This window comes from Podarcis erhardii, assembly GCF_964252035.2.
Source record: "Podarcis erhardii genome assembly, chromosome: 12".
Taxonomy (NCBI): Eukaryota; Metazoa; Chordata; class Lepidosauria; order Squamata; family Lacertidae; genus Podarcis; species Podarcis erhardii.
The window spans coordinates 52070383-52093694 of NC_138513.1; the positions used below are offsets into that span (position 1 = coordinate 52070383).

The following is a 23312-nucleotide window of genomic DNA, read 5'->3' on the forward strand; positions in this document are numbered from 1 at the left end:
TTTCCTCAATCAGTCTTATACACAACGGCCTTCACTTTCAGTTCTGCTATTTTGTATTGCTTCTCTTGAGTCACATCATGGAGTCATATTTAAATGTAGATGAAAGGGAGTATCATCTACATAACTACTTTAACATTGTGGTGCAACTGGAGTTTCCAGTTTTTACAGATGCCACGCATCTGAACTCCGAAAGTGAGTAATACAATACATGAGTAATATCTATATACCATAAGTATGTCCTGAAAATGACATAATTTGGAAACTGTTAGCAAAATCTACTATTCTGAAGTCATTTCCACCCAATGGTTCCTACTCAAGGAGTTGGTTGCTGCACTTGTAACCAAGGTTCAAAGGTTGTTAGGTAGGAGATTGTCTAGGATTATTGTATTTCAAATTAATATATAGGTTTAAGATTTGTGTCAAATCCCATGTGATAGCATTCCATCTAATTCAAGAAAAGTATCAGATATACGGAATGTGGACCAGCCTGGGTCCACAAGTCAGACACGTCAGACTTATTTTCTTACATTTATATCCCTCCTTTCTTCCATGTGGTTCCCAGGTGGTCTCTTATCCAGGCACTGTCAAGACCCAGACCTGCTGAGCTTCAGCAAAGTGGTGGCTGCATTTACCGTATTTTTCGCTCTATAGGACGCACTTTTCCCCCTCCAAAAATGAAGTGGAAATGTTTGTGTGTCCTATGGAGCGAATGCAGGCTCCTTGGCTTCAGCGAAAGCAACGTGAAGCCTCCAAAGCGCAGAGGGAGCGCTCCCTCCATGCTCCGGAGGCTACGCGTTGCTTTTGCTGAAGCCTGGAGAGCGAGAGGGGTCAGTGCGCATTGACCCCTCTCGCTCTCCAGGCTTCAGGGATAGCCGCCTGAAGCCTTTGGAGTGCAGCGGGACCTCGCACTGCGCTCCAAAGGCTTCGGGGTTAGCTGCACAAAGCCTCTGCAGGGCAGCGGGGTGAAGGCACCTCGCTGCCCTGCGGAGGCTTGAAAGACTGTCCCTGAAGCCAGAACAGCGAGATGGGGGCGCTGCGCAGCCCTCCGTCTCACTGTTCTAGCGTCGGGATGGCTGCGAAGGCTTGAAAGGCTGTCCCCGAAGCCAGAACAGTGAGACAGAGTGCTCCGTCTTGCTGTTCTAGCTTGGGGATGGCTGTGCAAAGCCTCCGCAGGGCAGCGGGGTGAAGGCACCCCGCTGCCCTGCAGAGGCTACAAAGGCTGTCCCCGAAGCCTCAAGCCTTTGGAGTGCAGTGGGAACTCAACTTGCACTGCGCTCCAAAGGCTTTGGGTCAGTGAAAGGAACCTGAAGCCTTTGGAGTGCAGTGCGGGGTCCCGCTGCGCTCCAAAGGCTTCAGGGATCTTTGAGGCTGGCAGTGGGGGAAAGCAGCGCTTCCCCCCACAGCCAGCCCCACAAGCTCGGGGGGCAGTGGCAAGGCTGCACGCAGCCTTTGCGCTGTTCCCCGACCTGCTCTTGAACGCACCTTGAATGCTTGTTTTAGAGGAGGAGAACAAGAAAGAAACAATTTTTCCCCTGTTCTCCCCCTCCTATGGTCCAGTGCGTCCTATGGTCTGGTGCGTCCTATAGAGCAAAAAATACGGTAGTCTTCACAAGATATTCAAGGACATCTGATCATGAATCCATGCGGTCATTCCAACTTTACACAAATGGAAGAGTTCAGTGATCACTTGAGGAAGGCTCATACTTGCATACCTGCATTGTAAGCTAAAACTACACTATCACATGCCAACATGGGCTTAGCCAGATTTTTAGTTGGGGGAGTACTTTTGTTAGCAGGGCAGAACCTCAGTTTGCTGTGTATTTTTATTGAATTTTATTTATTTAGGGGCAGCTGCTGCCCCCCACCCCCGCCTACGTCCATGCATGCCAACATATGCAACAAACACCAGCAACCACTTCTCTGCCAAACAGCCTTGAGTGCAGCATTGTAGTGCAGAAATGGTGGCAGGGAGTGGTTTCTTTTGCAAAAAAATCTCCAGAAACCTGTGAAAGGAGAATTGTAGAGAGAAATAGGTTATTAAGGAAAAGCTTAAATCCCCTGCCTTGGTACTAGAAAAGCTAACCAACAGACTAAAATTGACACGGGGAAAAATAGAAGAAGATGCCATCACCCTGGTATTGCATACACAGCCCAACAAGTCAATGACAAAAACCCACCGACAGCGGACTTCCGGTCGGTGCCAGTGTTTAATGGCGGTCTTTGCCTCGAGCTCCGAGGCAGGACTGCTCCGCGAGTTCGGGTCTGACCCGCTACGGCGAGCGGGGGACCCCTAAAATCACAGGCGCTAAGCCTGTGAACAAGGAGACTCGGTGGGCACCTTTTGCGCCCCCCGGTACTGTGAAGGAGCCTTTTTAAAGGCTACGGAGCGGCATCGGGTGTGAGCGTGGTGCTGAGAGTCGTTACCCAGCCCGTGGAGTGAAGCCGCGTCGCCATGAACGGAGAGCGCCGATTCCTTCCTGAAACTGAAAATTGACTACAAGACCCGTGAGTAAGACTGAGAGATTGAACGGGACATTAAATTTTGAAATTTGGCTGAAAACGGGAAAGGCATAAACTAAGGAAGTCTGCCTCTGGCAGAGATGACCGGCAGAATCCGTGACCAGAGGAGAGAGACAGTGGAAGAAGACTGGAAAAAATTCAAAATTTATCTTAAAAATTGTTGTAAAATTTCGGAATGTTAAGATGTCAAGGGATTGGATATAAAGAATTACAGCTGTAAAAATTGAAATTTAAAAATTTTTAGAGAGAATTAAATATAAAAAGGGATGAAGGATTGCTAAAAAATTTTAAAACAAGAATGCAGTGAAGGGGAGGTTTGGGGAAGTCGTGTTATGTTTGTTTGTTTTTTGTTTATGTTGTAAAATTAATAAAAATTATTAAAAAAGAAAAAAAGGAAGTCTGCCTCCCCGAACTGCATGATAAACAAAGCAACGAAAAGAGTAAGCTGCATTTGAAATGAAAATATTTTTTTAAGTTGTCAAACCTGACATCGGACTTAGACTTCCCCCCAATAGGCAGGAGAAGGGGGGGAGAAAAATTGGACACTGTTAACCTGCGTGAAAATAAGCGGAGAAAAAAGATCTTTCACTGCCAAATCCCCCAGGTCGGGCTGCCTGAGCAAGGCACCGGGAAAGTGAACTGTCAGTTCAAACTGGATACAAAGTGGGGTTTTGTCTGAAACAAAGTTACTGGACTTTAATGGAAGTAGTCTGCTGAACTTTTGGTTACATTGAAAAAATTGTGGATTTACAGTGTGGACTTTGGAACTTTTTGTTTACTGTTTTACGCTTCCTTGCTCCTTTGTTTCTCCTTTCCATTCGGATACAATTGAATGCTCCCTCTAGAGGGTTTTAAGAGAAACTGTTACATTGAAAAAGAAACAGCGGGATTTTCCACTTGCAAGTCTTTCCTGTGAGAACGACCTTGAGGATATGAGTGGCCCAGCAGAAGAGATAGTAACTAGACTCAAAGCAAAGCAAGCACAAAAGAAAAGGGGCTCAATATCAGGCACATTACCAGCTGCACAGGAAAAGGCAGCAACAGCATCTATGGATTCTATGACACAGGCACTGCTTAAAATAAATCAATCCTTGGAAGCATTGACAAAGTTGTCTACAGAAAATTCCAAAAAACTGACAGAACTGACAGCAAGATTAGATTTGAATACAGCAAGTGTAACATCCAATACAGATTCTATTAATAAATTAATTCAAGAAAGTTCTGAAACACGAAAGATTGCTGAAAGCGCAAAAAATACTGCAGAAGAGACAAGAGAAAAGTTTGGGCCGATTATAAAAAAAGTGAATGAACATGATGCAACCTTGTCCTTACTGGAACTTCAGAGGAAGGAGAAAAACCTGAAATTAAGATTGGTTCCTGAAAGTGAGGGGGACAGTCTTGTGGAATTCCTTACAGAGAACTTTGCGGAATTTTGGCAAGAGGAATGGGGGGAAGAAGATGAGTTTGAAATAACAACAGCTTTCCGGCTGGGCAGGAGGCAGGGTAAGAAACCAAGGGACTGTCTAATTACACTAAGATCAAAGGAAGAAAGAGATAAAATATTGAACTTGCATTATCAAAAGGCACTGGTGATTCAGAATTGTCAAATACAGATTTTTAAAGACATTCCTAAATATATCTTGGAGGTGAGAACCTTCTATAAAGATTTGGTCGACCTGCTGAAGAAAAGCACCATACCTTTTAGGTGGGAGTTTCCACAGGGACTATCTTTCAATTTCAAAGGAAGGAAGATTAAAATAAGAACAATTCAAGACAAAGAACAGTTTTTGGAGAGATACTCGGAAGACCTGCAGAAAGGAACCGTAGAGGAGAAAGAACCAACTGACATTGCAAATCTATCATTTGGACTTTTACCACCACCATCGGAGGAAGAACAAAAGCTCGGAGCAGTCGGAGGAACAGGTACTTAAGAACAAAATGTCTCTGCAACTTCTTAGTTGGAACTGTAACGGTTTGAACCTTCCCCGAAAAAGACGTCAAGTTTTTCATATCCTGAAGAGAGAACAATTAGACCTAATATGTTTGCAAGAAACTCATATTGCCAGGATACACAGGACTTCCGGTCGGCGCCAGCGTTTAATGGCGGTCTTTGCCTCGAGCTCCGAGGCAGGACTGCTCCGCGAGTTCGGGTCTTACCCGCTACGGCAAGCGGGGGACCCCTAAAATCACAGGCGCTGAAGCCTGTGAACAAGGAGATTCGGTGGGCACCTTTGCGCCCCCCGGTATCATGAAAGAGCCTTTTTAAAGGCTCCGGAGCGGCATCGGGGCGAGCACGGTGCTGAGGATCGCTACCCAGCTTGCGGAGTGAAGCCGCGTCGCCATTGACGGAGAGCGTCGATTCCTTTCTGAAACTACTGATTGGCAACAACACCCGTGAGTAAGAACGGAAAATTAAGGAAACGGGACTTTAAAAATTTAGAAGATTTGGCTGAAAACGGGAAAGGCAAAATTAAGGAAGTCAGCCTCCCGGAACTGCATGAGTGACGGAGCAATGAAAAGAATGAGCTGTATTTAAAAGGAAAGTTATTTTAAATTCTATTAGACCGGACATCGAAAGGATCTCCCCCCTGTAGAGCAGGGGAAGGGGGGGGAATTGAACTAATTTAACCTGCTAAAAGAAAGAAAGAGTTATGAACGGGGAAGTTTCCGCTGCCGACACCTCTGGCCAGACTGCCGGAACAGCGATCGCCTAGAGAAGGAACTGTCAAATGAGCTGTCAAAAGATCGCGGTTACAAAATAAGACCTGCTTGAAACATAATAACGGAACTTTGGTGGATAAAAGTTTCAATACCATAAAGTGCTACAAAGTAGGGACTTTGGTTGGACTTTTGGTTGGACTTTTGCTTTTGGGACTTTCCGTTTCTTTGTCTATCTGTTACCTCTGTTTGGATACAATTTCTCCCTCTAGAGGGCTTCAGTTGCATTACGGTGGATTCAGCGGGATTTTCCACTTGCAACTTTCCTGTGTGAACGACCTTGAGTTATGAGCAACCCGCTGGAGGAAATATCAACAAGAAGCAAAACAAAGCAGGCTCAAAAGCAAGCTCAAAAAAGAGGTTCCATATCAGGAGCAGCAGCTGCACAGGAGGAAACAACAGCAGCATCAATGGATTCTATGACACAGGCTCTACTCAGAATAAATCAATCTTTAGAAGTACTTACTAAGCAGTCTGCAGAGCTTACTAAACAGTCTACAGAGAACTCTAAGAAACTGACGGAGCTGACAACAAGATTGGACTTGAACACAACGACAATATCATCTAATACAGACTCTATTAATCGTTTAATTCAAGAGAGCACGGAAACAAGGAAAATAGCTGAGAGCGCCAGGAGCACTGCTGAGGAAACCAAGGGAAAATTTGCGCCTATTGCAAAGAAAGTACATGAACATGATGCAGCTCTAGCCCTTTTGGAATTGGAGAGGAAAAGTAGAAATCTGAAACTGAGATTGGTACCAGAAGAGGAAGAGGACAAGCTTGGGGAATTTCTTACAGATAAATTTCAAGACTTTTGGAATGATGAGCTAGATGGAGAGGAAGATGAATTTGTAATAACTACAGCCTTTCGGATTGGCAGGAAGCAAGGCAAGAAACCAAGAGATTGCTTAATCACCCTGAGATCAAAGGAACAAAGAGATAAAATATTGAATTTACATTTCCAGAAGGCTTTGGTCATTAAAAACTCCCAGATACAGATCTTCAAGGATATTCCTAAACACTTTTTGGAGGTCAGAATTCAATTTAAAGACTTAGTTGATTTACTCAAACAGAACAACATTCCATTCAGGTGGGAATTCCCACAAGGGTTGTCCTTTAACTTCAAAGGGAAGAAAATTAAAATAAAAACAAATCAGGATAAAGAACATTTTCTGGAAAGAAATTCAGAGGATCTTCAGAAAGGAACTGTGAGTGAGAGGGAAATACCGGACATTTCAAATCTATCATTTGGATTGAACCAAGCACCGACCGAGGAGGAGCAAGAACTTGGTGCAGTCGGTGGAAGAGGTACCCAGCAATAAAAATGTCTCTGCAACTCCTGAGCTGGAACTGTAATGGTCTAAATCATCCCCGAAAAAGGGGCCAAGTGTTTCATATATTAAAGAAAGAACATTTAGATATAATCTGCTTACAAGAAACCCACATTGCCAGGACACATAGAAAACTTCTAACAAACAAGAGACTAGGATTAGAATTTATCTCATCAGATAGAGTCAAGAAAAGAGGAGTAGTGATTTATGTCAAGGAAAAATTGGAGCCAAAAATGATCTTTAAGGATGAACAAGGAAGATACCTGGCAGTGGAAATTCAAATTCAAGGAGAAAAGATTTTGATTGTAGGAGTTTATGCACCTAATGAGGGGAAGGCCGAGTTCTTTAAGAAGTTGCATGAGACTTTAATGGACTTTTTGGACCTTAAAATTATAATGATTGGCGATATGAATGGAGTTGTTTCCACAAACATGGACAAGGCCCAAAGACAAGTAATATCTAAGGATAGAAGACTACCAAAGACTTTTTTTGAACTGACTGACACTATGGACTTGATTGACATTTGGAGAACTAGGAACCCTCTGGAAAGGGAGGGGACTTTTTTCTCTGAAGCAAAAATGACATGGACTAGAATCGACCAAATATGGATTTCTAGCAATCTGGCATCAAGGGTTAAAAAAACAGAAATTTGCCCCAAAACCTGCTCCGACCATAATGCTGTAAAGATGGAAATGAGACTGACAGCAGCTGGAACCTTTAGATGGAGAATGAATGACACCCTTTTTGGAGATGAAGCAATTTGTAAAAAGGCCCAAAAGACACTTAAAGATTACTTCGAGATAAATCTGAGATCAGATGTCGAAAAAAGAGTAATTTGGGACGCAAGCAAAGCCGTGATGCGTGGTTTCCTAATACAACAGAATTCAATAAAGAGGAAAAAACAGAATGAGAGGAAAGAGAAAATTTGGAACCTAATAAAAGAAGGGGAGAAGAAACTTAGATCTAAACCCAAGTCTCATGAGATTTTAAGAGAAATAAAGTTTCATCAAACACAATATATGGAACTGATGAATCAGGAAATAGAATGGAAAATAAAACAAATGAGGCAAAAGACCTTCGAGTCAGCAGATAAATGTGGGAAGCTACTGTCATGGCAATTGAAAAAGAGACAAAAGTTGAATACGGTGACATCACTCGAAGTAGATGGGAAGTTTATTAATAAACCAAATGAGATAAGTAATTGTTTTCAAAGTTTTTTCAAGAAACTGTATAAACAAGGGCCAAAGAATGAACAAGAGATAGAAGAATTTATTGAAAAACACGGCCTGCCAAAAATTTCGGAAAAAAACAGAAGGAGCTTGAATGAGAAAATTACAGATCAAGAAATAGAGGGTGCCATTCAGGATATGCAACTAGGAAAATCACCAGGACCAGATGGGCTGACCGCGAGATACTACAAAGCATTGAAGGAATGGTTAGTACAACCATTGAAAGAAGTTTGTAACCAAATCTTGGAGGGGAAAAAGGCTCCCGAATCGTGGAAAGAAGCATTCATCTCACTTATACCAAAATCAGAATTTGAAAAACATCAAGTTAGGAACTACCGCCCTATATCACTTTTGAATGTGGATTACAAAATTTTTCCAGACATTTTAGCAAAAAGATTTAAAAAAGTTTTGTTAGAGGAGATTCACAAGGACCAAACAGGCTTTCTACCAGGCAGACAAATGTCAGATAATGTGAGGAACATTATAGACATTTTGGAACTTCTGGAAACTAACATAAATAGAAAAGCTGTGTTGATTTTTGTGGATGCAGAGAAAGCCTTTGACAACATTTGCTGGAGTTTTATGAAGAGGAATCTTCAAGGGATGGGGGTAGGCCAAAATTTTGAAAACGGTATAGGTGCAATATATTCTGAGCAAAAGGCTAAACTAATTGTAAATGGTATGGTCATGGACGAGATCCCAATTGAGAAAGGGACACGACAGGGATGCCCAATATCCCCCCTATTGTTTATATCGGTACTGGAGGTTTTGTTGAATATGATTAGAAGGGACCAGCTGGTTAAAGGAATACAGGTCGGAACTAAACATTATAAGTTAAGAGCATTTGCAGATGACCTAGTTTTGACACTGCAACAGCCAGAAGCCAGTACAAAAAGAGTTCTGGAATTAATTGAAATATTTGGTCAAGTAGCAGGTTTTAAATTAAATAAACATAAGACAAAGGTGCTGGAAAAAAATCTAACGATGGGGGAAAAAGATAGTTTCCAAAGAGAAACCGGTTTGGAAATTGCAAAAAGAGTGAAATATCTGGGGGTGAATTTAACATCTAAGAATGTGAACCTATTTAAAGATAATTATGAGAAATGTTGGTTGGAAGTGAAGAAAGATTTTGATATATGGTCTAGGCTGAGACTTTCCTTGTTAGGCCGAATTGCTGTTATCAAGATGAATGTATTGCCGAGATTGTTATTTTTGTTCCAGACACTGCAAATTTTAGACAAGATGGACTGTTTCAAGAAGTGGCAGAAAGATATATCTAAATTTGTCTGGCAGGGCAAAAAGCCCAGAATAAAATTTAAGATTTTGACTGATGCAAAGGATAGAGGGGGTTTCGCCCTGCCGGACTTAAGACTTTATTATGAAGCAGCAGCTTTTTGCTGGCTGAAACAATGGCTACTTCTTGAGAATACAGATATCTTGGATCTGGAAGGCTACGATAATAACTTTGGTTGGCATGCATACTTATTTTTTTTTTTTTTCTCGCATAATTTTTATTGTTTTTAAATCATAACAAACAAGAAAATAAAACAGTTTACACCTTGTTGTCACAGATTTCTTTCTATAAGACTTCCTTCAGCTTCCCCTGAAATCATCCATACCCTAATTTAACAAATTCACACAAATCCTAGCTTATATTGACATTATTTTCTCTTTCCTTCTTTTTCTCTTTAGACAATATTCCAACCTTTTCACAGAGCTTTTTTAAACCCAACTAGCGTTATCTGACCTTCACTTACATTTTCCAGATATTCCACAAATTTCCCCCAGTCCTCAATGAACCTTTGGTCTTTTAAATATCTAATTTTCCCCGTCAATCTGTCCATCTCCGCGTATTCTAGTAGTTTTGCTCTCCATTCCTCAAGCGTCGGTATGTTCTGTTGTTTCCAATTTTGAGCCAATAAGACCCTTGCAGCCGTTGTTGCATATTGGAAGAATTTACTGTCATTGTTCTTTATATCACTTCCTGCTAGGCCTAACAGAAAAGCCTCCGGCTTTTTCCCAAAGTTATATCTTAATATACTTTTCATTTCATTATATACACTTTCCCAAAAGCCTTTGACCTTTCTGCAGTCCCACCACATATGGAAGAAGGATCCCTCTTTTTCCCTGCATTTCCAGCATTTATTACAAGTTTTATATATTTTTGCTAATTTTGCAGGTGTTATATACCAACGGTAAAACATCTTCATGAGGTTCTCTTTTAACGTTATGCAAGCTGTAAATTTAAGGTTTTTTTTCCAGAGTTTCTCCCATTCTTCATAATATATATTATGGCCGATGTCCCTTGCCCAATGAATCATCACAGACTTCACTTCCTCATCTATCAGGTTATACTCTAATAGCATAGTATACGTTTTAGAAAGAATTTTGTAATCATTGTTTATTATTTCAGTCTGGAATTTAGATTCTTTATCCGCGTATCCTCTCTCTTTAACGTCTTGTCTAAACATTTCGTTTATTTGGAAATAGTGTAACCAATCATAGACTTTTCCTTTAACCTGGTCATATGGTTTCAATTTCCATGTCCCCCCTTGGCATGCATACTTATGGTATGACAAGGTAAAGGTTCATAGAAACTTTAAAAACCATATTGTCAGGAAAGCACTGTATAATGTATGGAATCGATATAAAGATTTGTTGGAGAGTAAAACCCCCAGGTGGTTGTCACCAATGGAAGCTAAGGCGGTAAAAAGACTGAACATGGATTCAGACTGGCCAAAATATTGTGAAATTATAGAATATGATGGTGAAAAGCTGAAACTACAGAGTTTTGAGAAATTAAAACCTAAAGTCCGAGACTGGTTACATTATTACCAGATTAATGAGACATTTAAGCAGGACAGGAAACTAGGATTCCAGAAGGAGAGGTCAAAGCTAGAAACAGAATTGTTAGAACCCAATACTAAGAATTTGTCTAGAATGTACAATCTGCTGCTAAAATGGAACACACAGGATGAAACGGTCAAATCAGCTATGATTAAGTGGGCACAAGACATTGGTCATGATATTATGTTTGCTGACTGGGAGCAGTTATGGACCACAGGTATTAAATTCACGGCATGTAGTGCCTTGAAAGAAAACATAATGAAAATGATCTATAGATGGTACATGACCCCAGTCAAGCTTGCAAAGATATATCATTTGCCCAATAACAACTGTTGGAAGTGTAATGAATGCGAAGGAACTTTTTATCATCTTTGGTGGACCTGCCCGAAGATTAAGGCCTACTGGGAAATGATCTATAATGAAATTAAGAAAATCCTTAAGTGGACATTTGCAAAGAAACCGGAGGCTTTTCTCTTGGGCATGGTAGGCCAAATGATTCCAAAGAAAGATAGAACATTTTTTATGTATGCAACAACAGCAGCAAGAATTCTTTTGGCAAAGTATTGGAAGACTAAAGAATTACCTACTCTGGAAGAATGGCAGACCAAGGTGACTGAATTTATGGGACTGGCAGAGATGACCGGCAGAATTCGTGACCAGAGGAGAGAGACAGTGGAAGAGGACTGGGAAAAATTTAAAATTTATCTTAAAAATTGTTGTAAAATTTCGGAATGTTAAGATGTCAAGGGATTTGATATAAAGAATTACAGCTGTAAAAATTTAAGCTTAGGAAAATTTTAAAGAGAATTAAATATAAAAATGGATGAAGGATTGCTAAAAAAATTTAAAACAAGGATGCAGTGAAGGGGAGGTATGGGGAAGTCGTGTTATGTTTGTTTGTTTTTTGTTTGTGTTGTAAAATTAATAAAAATTATTAAAAAAAAAAAAAGAATAAAAAAGTAGAAATCTGCCCAAAAACCTGCTCCGACCATAACGCTGTAAAGATGGAGATGAAATTAACAACAACTGGATCCTTTAGATGGAGAATGAATGACACCCTACTTAGAGATGAAGAGATTTACAAGAAGGCCCAAAAAACATTGAAAGATTACTTTGAGATAAATTTGAGAACAGAAGTGGAGAAAAGAACAATTTGGGACGCTAGCAAAGCCGTGATGCGAGGTTTCCTAATCCAACAGAACTCTATAAAGAGGAAAAAAGAAAATGAGAGGAAAGAAAATTTTTTAGAAAAAATGAGAGAAGGAGAAAAGAAATTGAGGTCTAAACCAAAGTCGCATGAGATTCTGAGAGAAATAAAGTATTATCAGATGCAATACATGGAACTGATGAACCAAGAAATAGAATGGAAAATAAAGCAAATGAGACAAAAGACATTTGAATCAGCAGATAAATGTGGGAAACTTCTGTCATGGCAATTGAAAAAGAGGCAGAAATTGAACACTGTGACAAGTCTAGAAATGGACGGAAAGATCATCCACAAACCTAATGAGATAAGTAATTGTTTTCAAAGCTTCTTTAAGAAATTGTATGCACAAGGGCCAGTTAACGAACAAGAAATAGAAGAATTTATTAAAAAATATGGCCTACCAAAAATCTCAGAACAAAGTAAAATGATTCTGAATGAGAAAATAACAGAACAAGAAATAGAGGGTGCCATTCAGAATATGCAATTGGGAAAATCACCAGGACCAGATGGCTTGATGGCTAGATATTACAAAGCGCTGAAGGAATGGTTAATACAACCACTGAAGGGAGTCTGTAATGAAATTTTGGAGGGGAAAAAGGCACCTGAATCGTGGAAAGAGGCTTTCATCTCACTTATACCGAAAACAGAGACTGAAAAGAACCAGGTCAGAAACTACCGCCCTATATCTTTACTTAATGTGGATTACAAAATTTTTGCAGACATTTTGGCAAAAAGACTGAAGAGAGTGTTGTTAGGGGAGATTCATAAGGACCAAACTGGCTTTCTCCCAGGGAGACATATGTCAGACAATGTGAGGAATATTATAGACATTTTGGAGTTGTTAGAAGTTGACATTAACAGGAAGGCTGTTTTGATTTTTGTGGACGCGGAGAAAGCCTTTGACAATATTTGTTGGAGTTTTATGAAGAAGAATCTCCAAGGGATGGGGGTAGGCCAAGGTTTTGAAAACGGTATAGGTGCAATATACTCTAAGCAAAAAGCAAAGCTAATTGTAAATAATGTGGAAACGGAAGAAATATCCATAGAAAAAGGTACACGGCAGGGATGCCCAATATCCCCTTTGCTTTTCATATCAGTCCTGGAGGTTTTGTTAAACATGATTAGAAAGGACCAGATGGTTAAAGGAGTTCAGGTCGGAGTCAGACATTACAAACTAAGAGCATTTGCAGATGACCTAGTATTGACCCTGCAACAGCCAGACACTAGTACCAAAAGAGTATTAGAATTAATTGAGATATTTGGTCAAGTAGCAGGATTTAAATTGAACAAACAAAAAACGAAAGTGCTGGAAAAAAATTTAACAATGGAGGAAAGAGAGAGATTTCAGAATGAAACAGGTTTGGAAATAACGAAAAAAGTGAAATACCTGGGGATAAACTTAACATCTAAGAATGTGAACTTATTTAAGGACAATTATGAAAAATGTTGGTTAGAAGTAAAGAAAGATCTAGAAATATGGTCAAGGTTGAGACTTTCCTTGTTAGGCCGAATTGCTACTATTAAGATGAATGTATTGCCTAGAATGCTATTTTTATTTCAGACGTTGCAGATCTTGGACAAGATGGACTGTTTCAAGAAGTGGCAGAAAGATATATCAAAATTTGTCTGGCAGGGCAAAAAGCCCAGAATAAAATATAAGATCTTAACTGATGCAAAAGAAAGAGAGGGGTTTGTGAGGAATACTCTATTATGAATCGGCAGCTTTCTGCTGGCTGAAACACTGGCTACTTCTTGAGAACACAGACATTTTGGATCTGGAAGGGTACGATAATAACTTTGGCTGGCATGCATACTTATGGTACGATAAGGCAAAGGTGTATAAAGGTTTCAAAAATCATATTGTTAGGAAAGCATTATATAATGTTTGGATCCGATATAAAGATCTGTTGGAAAGTAAAACTCCCAGGTGGCTGTCACCAATGGAAGCCAAGGAGGTGAAAAAACTTAATATGGATTCTAAATGGCCAAAATATTGTGAAATCTTAGAACATGATGGTGAAAGAGTTAAACTTCAGAGTTATGAGAAATTAAAGTCCAAAGTTCGAGATTGGTTGCACTATCATCAGATAAATGAGACATTTAAACAGGACAGGAAAATAGGATTTCAGAAAGAGAGGTCAAAATTAGAAACAGAACTGTTAGAACCCAATACTAAGAACTTGTCAAGAATGTATAATTTGCTGTTGAAATGGAATACACAGGATGAAACGGTGAAATCAGCTATGATTAAATGGGCACAAGACATCGGTCATGACATTATGTTTGCTGACTGGGAACAGTTATGGACCACTGGTGTTAGATTTACCGCATGTAATGCTTTGAAAGAAAACATAATGAAAATGATCTATAGGTGGTACATGACCCCAGTCAAGCTTGCAAAAATCTATCATTTGCCCAATAATAAATGTTGGAAATGTAATGAGACTGAAGGTACTTTTTAGCACCTTTGGTGGACCTGCCCGAAGATTAAAGCTTTTTGGGAAATGATCTATAATGAAATTAAGAAAGTCCTTAAGTGGACCTTTCCTAAGAAACCAGAGGCTTTTCTCTTGGGCATGGTTGGCCAATTGGTGTCAAAGAGGGACAGGATTTTTTTTATGTATGCTACCACAGCAGCAAGAATTCTTCTGGCAAAGTATTGGAAGATGCAAGAACTACCTACTCTGGAAGAATGGCAAACAAAGGTGATGGACTTTATGGGACTGGCAGAGATGACCGGCAGAATCCGCGACCAGGGGAAAGAGACAGTGGAAGAGGACTGGAAGAAATTTAAAATATATCTTAAAAACTGTTGTAAAATTGAGGAGTGTTAAGATGTCAAGGGGTAAGAAGCAGAGAATTACAGCTGTAATTAACAAATTAAAGAAAACTTAATGAAAGGGAATTATAGATAAATTGACTAAAGGGTTGCTAAAGAATCGTAAAACAAGGATGCAGTGATGGGGAGGTATGGGGAAGTCGAAGGAAAGAAGGTGCATGAAAATAAGATTATGAAGTTATACATGTTTAAATGTTTTGTATGTTTTTGTTTTGTGTTTCGTTTGTCTTTATTATGTGTTTGGAAAATGAATAAAAATTATTATAAAAAAAAACCCACCGACAGCATGCGAAGCAAGATGTCTCACTTGAGCCAACAATCACTCCCCCCCCATACAAACAAATCTCACTTCCGCCAACTAAAGACAACCAACCATGCACCCCCCTCACTACCAAGGAAATATAATAAACAAATAGAAAGAACCTACCCAAGTGACACTGAATTGTAGGACTGATTTCATTGCCTCTCGTTTACTGAATTGTAACCTCCCGTATTCTATTTTATCGAACACTGCTTCAGTGACTTTTTGTTGCGAAGAGGTTTATAAATCTGCAAATGCGCCTTTACATGGGCTTATTTCAAAACGCTGTCAATGGTTTAGAATCATAGTTCAGGAGTCCTCTTCTATGCTCATATGCTTGCCCAAGTACCAAACTCCAGAACGCTGCTTTAAAGAAACAAAATCCAATTTCTTCCTATGTCACACATTGGCCTTTGGAATGCCACCGTGGTCCGCCTTCGAATACGAGGACTTTTGTGCCCCTCTGTGCATCTTCACAGAAAGGTAGTTTTCAAATCTCCAGACCGCCATCGCACGGCACCAGCCAAAATCCTCCACTAGGAAATGTCCAGAAACACAGAAGCCCTAATGAGGTGAAGCTGATCATCCTTGGTACATCTTGACAGGCCCTTTGAAAGCGACTAAGGTGTAGAACAGATCTAAAGGGACATTTCAAATAGGTGAAAGTCACGTGGTACGTTAAAATTGGTATTTATACTTGTAGAATACTACACACTGTTGCAAGATCAACACATGGGGTAACGCCACAGGTGCTTCGGGCATCATCACTCTTTAACCCCTGTGAATATCAAGCCATGCAACATGCTACGCAGCTTGAGTTTTCCTTGTACCGTACTGCCATCTGCTGCATTTTGACATGACCAGCAGCAGTGGAGAACCCACCTTCCTTATGTGTGTGTGTGTATACACACACACATGCAGTATACACACACACATGCACTAAAATTAGGAAATAAAAGATAATAAGTCCACTCAAAAGTATATGCCTTGTGGCATAACTTTCTGTTTCTTTAATTTTGCAAGCAGCACTCTGTGGCATCATCTGCAGAAATATTTCAACAGATGCAAAAGGCCAGAAACTGCTGTTCAGTAATTTGCTTACATTTCCCATCATGCAAGCTTGTGCATTACAAATCTTTTTTAATTTCCTGATTTTGTGAACAAATGCAAACTAAAACAGTCAATCAATCTAGTTTGCGACACACAGCATGAATCCCACTTTCTAGTTATTTTTTGGGCTCACTTGTTAAAAATTAATCATCCTAACGTTAGAAAACCTCCTCTTGAGAGCTATATATAAAAGCTGAGCAAACTCTTTTTCTGGCTGGTCCGAAAGTAGTGGAATACCAGACATTATTACAGTTAGTTTCACTAACCTAAGTTCCATCCCACTACTAACTTTGACTGGTCTTTTCCCCCATCGCTTTTTTGGTTTTTTAAATAACCAGTTTTATAAACAAGGATCATAGGAATAAATGATAAAAATAAATAGACCATGTCTTACGTCATTTGTTTCTCACAAAAATAGCACAATAAATTTCCCATAATATCTACAACATATAGTTCAATGTGTAAGTTTTTGAATCATAAACTGGTTTTAATAAAAACAAAAACAAAGGGGAAACAGGATAGAACAGATTTAACAGGTAACATTCAACATTGCATAGCTAAATCCTTTGTGGTTGGCTTAGAATAAGTATGAAATATAGTCATTTTTCCTTTTATGTTACCGATGAAACAATATAAAGTTAGTCTATTGATGAACGTGGAGAGCGGGGGGGGGGGGGAGTTCAAAGTGAAGAGGTTTTGCGAGACTGGAGGTCACCTCCGGGGGTGAAGAAGTCAGCCAGAGAATCCCAGCTCCTGCTGAGGCTGCAGAGATGGTAACTCAGAGCTGCTGCCTTCCCTGCTGTTTTGCTGCATAAGCAGCGCTGCGAGTGACCTGGGCAGGGGGCATGGAGGCCCCTCTGGGCCTGGAAAGCACCAGCTGGGCTGCGGGAGTTGCCAGGAGGAAGCGTAGGAGGCGCCACCCAATAGCCTTCGGGACTCCCCGCCACCCTGGCTGACTCCTGAGCCTTTCCTTCTGAAGATATCTGGCAAGGCAGTGGATTGTTCTTTTCTCGCCAATGAATCGAGCCGCAAGGCAGCGGAGGTTTTCCTTCTCCTGGATGTAAGGCTAGAGTGCAGGGCAGATCTGGAGCGCTGCCCCGGCAGCAGGGGCGGGACGGAGGCGGCAGGGGGCGCTGCGGGCAACGCGGCCTCCTGGCGAAGCCGACTTCCGCCCGGTGGTGGGCGGGGCCGGGGGAGCCGCAGAGCTACGAAACAGGGAGACGGGTCCCGGCCCGCCCTGCGCCGGGCACTTCCGGGCTCAGGCTGCCTTCCATCCAGGCGGAGACGGGCGCGTCCGCAAGAACAACCGATGCTGCCGGGGGGGGGGGGGCGGGGGCGGGCGGGGTGTTGACTATTGATGCCGGAGGAAGGGGGGCAGCTCGGAGGCCCGTCTCCGTCCTGGGGGAGGCGCCCCCGCCTGAAAGCAGGGCTGGTCCCGGAGCCCCCCAGGCAGGGCTCTCTCCTGGCAGGGAGGACCACCAACACTGCCCGGGGCCGAGGAGGAAGCGAGCAGGGGAGATGGCAATGCTGCCCTCCTTGTGCGGAGCTGGAGTAGCCTTCACGTCTCGTGTGGACGGAAGGAGAGCCCTTCAGAGTCTCCCTCTTCCCCGAGGCTCTTCGCCTCCGTCTGTCTCGGGAGACAATGGAGTGCGCCTTCGGGGGTGACTCCGGGCTGCGTGCCTGGAGGTCCTGGGCTGCCCAGAGGACAAGATCTCTCTTGATCCTCCTGTGTTCTGATTCCTCCTGTGTTCTGAGCTCCTGTGTTCTGATTCCATACAGGATGGTCAATCCCAGAACTTTTCAGGATTTGGGCCTCTGCCATTGGCCCTTGAACTCTTGAGTTGTGATTCGCAGGTTGGAAGTTAAGACAGCCAATCACGTTGGAGGTGGGAGTGGCCCAGGCTTTCAGAAATGTATATAAGCAGTTGCTTTGCCCGGTTCCCAGTTATGTAGTCCCATGAAGGTTCTTGCTGTTATCACTGCCTTGCCATGTGGGAACCCACCTACACTTCAGGGCACCAGCTAGGCTGCAGGAGTTGCCAGAAGGAGGCAAACAAGAGGCTTGAGAGACAGGTGGTAAAGTAGCAGATAAAAAGGCAAATGGCCTTGGAAAGGTGAAAACCCTCGTGGACCTTTTTTTCGTACTTTGCAATGGTGTTTTTTTACAGCAAAACCCAATCGTCAAGAGTAATCCAGTATTAAATCCAGAAATCTGAACATGGCCCAGCAGTTTTGCATCCTGGTCCACCAAATATTAAGAATCCCAAGCAAGCAAGGTTTATCCTATTTCTTGTAGTGGCCGGTGCTTCACATGGTGCCTTACAAATAGTGCAAGCTTACTTTATTACGCCATGTCTGCACATTATTTCAGCCTTGCAATAAAAAGCATAAAGCCTGTTAGTGACTGATCTGCCTGTTTGGAGAGTCCACCTTTTCTCTGATAATAATAATAATAATAATAATAATTTTTATTTATACCCCGCCCTCCCCAGCCAAGGCTGGGCTCAGAGCAGCTTACAAGCAATAATAAAAACAAGTTAAATGATTACAACTTAAAAACAAAATTAAAAATACAACATTAAAATATTGAAACATTAAAATATTAAAATGTAGCCTCATCGTAGGAGGAGAAGGAAAAGAAAAAAGAAAGAGAGGGAGGGAATCAAATTGGCTCCAAGCCAAAGGCCAGGTGGAACAACTCTGTCTTACAGGCCCTGCGGAAAGAAATCAGATCCTGCAGGGCCCTGTTCCCATGAGGCAGAGCGTTCCACCAGACCGGAGCCAGAGTTGAAAAGGCCCTGGCTCTGGTTGAAGCCAATCTAACTTCCTTAGGGCCCGGGACCACTAGGGTGTTGCTATTTATGGACCTTGAGGCTCTCCGTGGGGCATACCGGGAGAGGCGGTCCCGTAGGCACGAGGGTCCTAGGCCGTGAAGGGCTTTAAAGGTCAAAAGCAGCACCTTAAATCTGACCCTGTACTCCACCGGGAGCCAGTGCAGCTTGAAAAGCACTGGGTGAATATGCTCCCATGGCAGAGACCCCGTGAGGAGCCTCGCTGCAGCATTCTGTACCCGCTGGAGTTTCTGGGACAGCTTCAAGGGCAGCCCCGCGTAGAGCGAATTACAGTAGTCAAGCCTGGAGATGACCGTCGCATGGATCACTGTGGCCAGGTCTGGGCGGGAAAGGTAGGGACCAACTGCTTGATGCGGCAAAGGTGGAAAAATGTCGCCTTGGCTGTTGCTGTAACTTGCGCCTCCATGGAAAGGGAGGCGTCAAGGATTACACCCAAACTCTTAACGGAAGGCAATGGCACTAATTGGGCCCCCGCAAGAGAAGGGAGTTGGTCCCTCATCCCCATGCCATCCCGACCCAGCCATAGGACCTCTGTCTTCGAAGGATTTAGTTTCAATCGGCTCCCACGAAACCATCCAGCCACAGCTTCCAAGCATCTGGTCAGTGTGTTCGGGGCCGAGTCGGTGTGGCCATCCATCAGCAGATAGAGCTGAGTGTCATCAGCATATTGGTGACAACCCAGCCCAAAGCTCCGGATAATCTGGGAAAGGGGGCGCATAAAGATGTTAAAAAGCTTTGGGGAGAGGATTGCGCCCTGCGGCACTCCACACACCAAGGAGTGGTGCGACGACATTTCCCTCCCTAGTGCCACCCTCTGCCCCGACCAGAGATAAAAGAGCACAGCCAGTTACGGGCTATGCCCTGTATCCCCAAGTCTGTGAGGCGGTGGTCCAGAAGATCATGATCTACCATGTCAAAGGCTGCTGACAAATCTAAAAGGATCAGCAGTCCTGACCCGCCTCGATCCAGCTGTCTACGGAGATTGTCTGTTAGGGCAACCAGAGCCGTCTTGGTCCCAAAACCAGGACGGAAACCGGACTGAAATGGATCTAAAGCCGATGTTTCCTCCAGAAACCTACCAAGCTGTTCAGCAACCGCTCTCTCAATTACCTTACCCAGATATGGAAGATTTGAAACTGGGCGGTAATTGGATAGGTCTAAGGGATCTAATGAAGTTTTCTTTAAGAGTGGACATACCGGGACTTCCGGGTTGGCGCCCCCGGCAATGGCGGAGCTCCTCCGATCGGGAGGAACTTGCTCCGTGGAAAGTTGGGTCTGTACCACCACGGCGAAGGCAGAGACCCATTGAAATCACAGACGGAAGAAGCTTGTGAACGGAAGAAGCTGGCACCTTTTGCGCCTCCCCTACTCGCGGGGAAACCCTGTTTTGGGGATCCAGAGCGACGTGGGGTGAGCGGCGTGGTGCTTTGAATCGACCGCTTCTTTCACAGAGTGAAGCCGCATTGCTGTTGCCGGAGAGCGCTGACTTTTTCTTGTGGACAATTGGATTTTAAACAACAACCCGTGAGTAAAATGGAAAATTGGATCTTTAAATATCTTAATTTGGCATCGAACGGGGAAGGTTCAAAACAGGAAGTCCGCCTTCCCTTTTTGTAAATAGACTGAAGCAAAGAGCTTACAAGTTAAGGTCTCGGAAAGCCTTATGTAAAGGATTAAACTTCCATCGATTGAAATTATTAGACCCCCCTTGGAAGCAGGAGAAGAGGGGGGAAATTTTGGACTGTGTATCCTGCAGGAGAGAATGATTAAAATTAAATTACCACTGCTCTGAACCTGGGAACGGGCTCCCAGTGATTGACGTTTCGGGAGAGTTCATGGACAGCGAAGAGAACCGATGTTGACAGTCAGTTAAATAAGAGAAATATATTGTTTCCATTGTCCGCTTCTCTGTTTAAAAGGGAGGAAAAGTATCTGAAAATTGAAACTATCTTTACTTTTTGATCTGTGTTGGAAAAGATTGATACAAGTGGAGACTGTTCCCCTCTAGAGGGAGCTTTTGAAACTGTTACAAGAGTGGAGCTGGGAAATCTCCAGCTGCTTGATAAGAACTGTGAGAACTAGAGATTGACCTTGGATATTCAAGAATGCCGACAGGAGGAGCTTTATGGACTGCATTTTCGAAGATAAGCCACTTGTTGGAACAGCTTCATATAAAGATGGATGCTATGACTACTAAAATTGACATTTTGGAACCAAAAGTGAGCACCAATACAGAAATTATTCAGGATTTGGCACAGGAATCTATTTCAACAGGACAAATTGCTGAAAAGGAGAAGGAAAAAGTTGCTGTTGTCAAACCTAAAGTAATACAAGGGGGAGCCTTAGCTTTACTGAGGCAAATTAAGGACTACAAGTTGAGGCCCTTTATGATTGAGACTAGAAAAAGTCAGATTTTGAAGATCGGAGCCTGGCCTGGACTAGAAAAGGAAAGTTGGAAAGATCCCTCTATGCAGGGATTAACTGACTTTTGGAATATGGACTTGGGTCAGGAGGCGATTGGAGTTCTGGAGCCTTTAGATTTGAAGGAATTTTGAAACATGCCCGGAAATACTTTATGGATCCTAGTTTTAATTATGGAAATGTCTGTGCGTGTTATGGAGCGAATGCCTACGGATGGCGGGGGGATCTGCTGCAGTCAGCAGAGGATCCATGGTTCCCCTTCATTCCCTCCTCCGTGGCTCGCTTTGAAACAGCAAAGCAGGAGAAGAGCCGCTGAGTGGGGAGGAGAGAGGGACAGAGAGCCTGCTTCTGCAAAGGAGCAAAGCGGGAGAGGAGAGGAGCCGCTTACACGAGTCTGGAGCTGTTTTTTTCAGCGAGCCAGGGAGGAGGGAGAGAACAGCTCACTAAATAGCAGCAAATTTTTTCGCAAGCAGGCTCTCTGTCCCTTCTCCTCCCCACTCAGCTGGCTAAATAGCAGCAAAGTTTTTCAGCGAGCTGGGGAAGAGGGAGAGAAGCAGAGCCTTTAAAGGAGCAAAGCGGGAGAGGAGAGGAGCCTTCTCTTATACCCCTCTTCTGCATTATTAACAGCATCCTTCTCCACCCACCCCACGCGTGCACCTTGTCCCTTGAGTGCTTTTCCTTCCCTCCCCACTTAAAACGTGGTTACAAAGCACGGATCCACATGGATCCTCAGGATTTTTGCACTGGGTCACCCCAAATTCACCATCAGATCACATAGCATGTCCATGGCTACAGCTTGCACCAAAAAAATCACACACCCACTGTTGCCTGGGGCCGCAGTGGTGCAAAAACATGGTTACAAAGCACGGATCCACATGGATCCTCAAGATTTTTGCATTGGGCTACCCCAAATTCACTGTCAGATCACGTCTGTGGCCACAGCATGAACCACAAAAATCATACATCTACTGTTTCGTTTAGAATATTTTTTTTTCTTGTTTTCCTCCTCTAAAAACTATGTGCGTGTTATGGTCGGGTGCGTGTTATGGTGCGAAAAATACAGTATACTAATTTTAATGGAAATAAGATTAAAAATATGTTAAGACATTTATATGATAGAAAATAGAGAAAGTTGGAAAGGAATTGCTGAAACAATTAATGGAAGTGGAATACAAAGAGGGAGGTGAGAGGAGGTCAATGATACAAGGGAATGAAAGATAGAATATGGAAAAGGTATGATGTATGTTGTTAAATTGTTTTTGTTTTGTTTGGTTTAGTTTATTGTGTTAGTTCAATTTGTTAAGGTTGTGTTTTGTATTGTTTATGTATTGTATTGTTTTTCCTCTTTTTTGTTCTTTTTTCTTTCTTTCTTTTGTCTTCTTTCTTCCTTTTCTTTTTTGTAAGCTTTAAAAGTAATAAATATTATTTTTTTTAAAAAAAGAGTGGACACACCACTGCTTCCTTCAGTTCCCCTGGGAATGTCCCCGTGTCAAGGGACAAAATGATAATTTCAACCAGGGGGGTCCGCGCAACATCTGGACACTCCCTAATCAGCCAAGACGGGCACGGATCAAGGAGGCAGGTGGTGGGCCTACCAACTTGGAGGAATCTATCCACATCAGTAGGGCGTATCCGATCGAAATGGTCCAACACTGGACCTGAAGTCAGTCGAGGGGCCTCCAGTTCAGTCACTGTGTCTAAATTGGCAGGGAGGTCACAGTGGAGCAACAGGACTTTCTCCGCAAAAAAGCTCGCGAATGCCTCACAGCTGTGGGTCGAATTTGTGCTTAAATTTGGTTGTCCTCCTAAGGACGTTATTGATCTAATTATTCTAAAAAGTTGTGCCAGGCGAGAGCTAGCGGATGCAATGGAAGCTGCAAAGTAAGATTTCTTAGCAGCTTTCATAGCCATCTCATAGGCTTTCATAAGCGTCCTAT

General features: G+C 42.6%; 1 long non-coding RNA gene across 1 annotated transcript; it reads right to left on the reverse strand.

The window, feature by feature from the left end:
• Positions 1–1544: 1544 nt before the first annotated feature.
• Positions 1545–16912, reverse strand: LOC309352984. The gene is made up of 3 exons (XR_014161505.1): positions 16818–16912; positions 15119–15630; positions 1545–2003 (listed from the first exon to the last, which is right to left on the reverse strand). It is a non-coding gene; the product is annotated as an uncharacterized lncRNA (long non-coding RNA).
• Positions 16913–23312: the final 6400 nt, after the last annotated feature.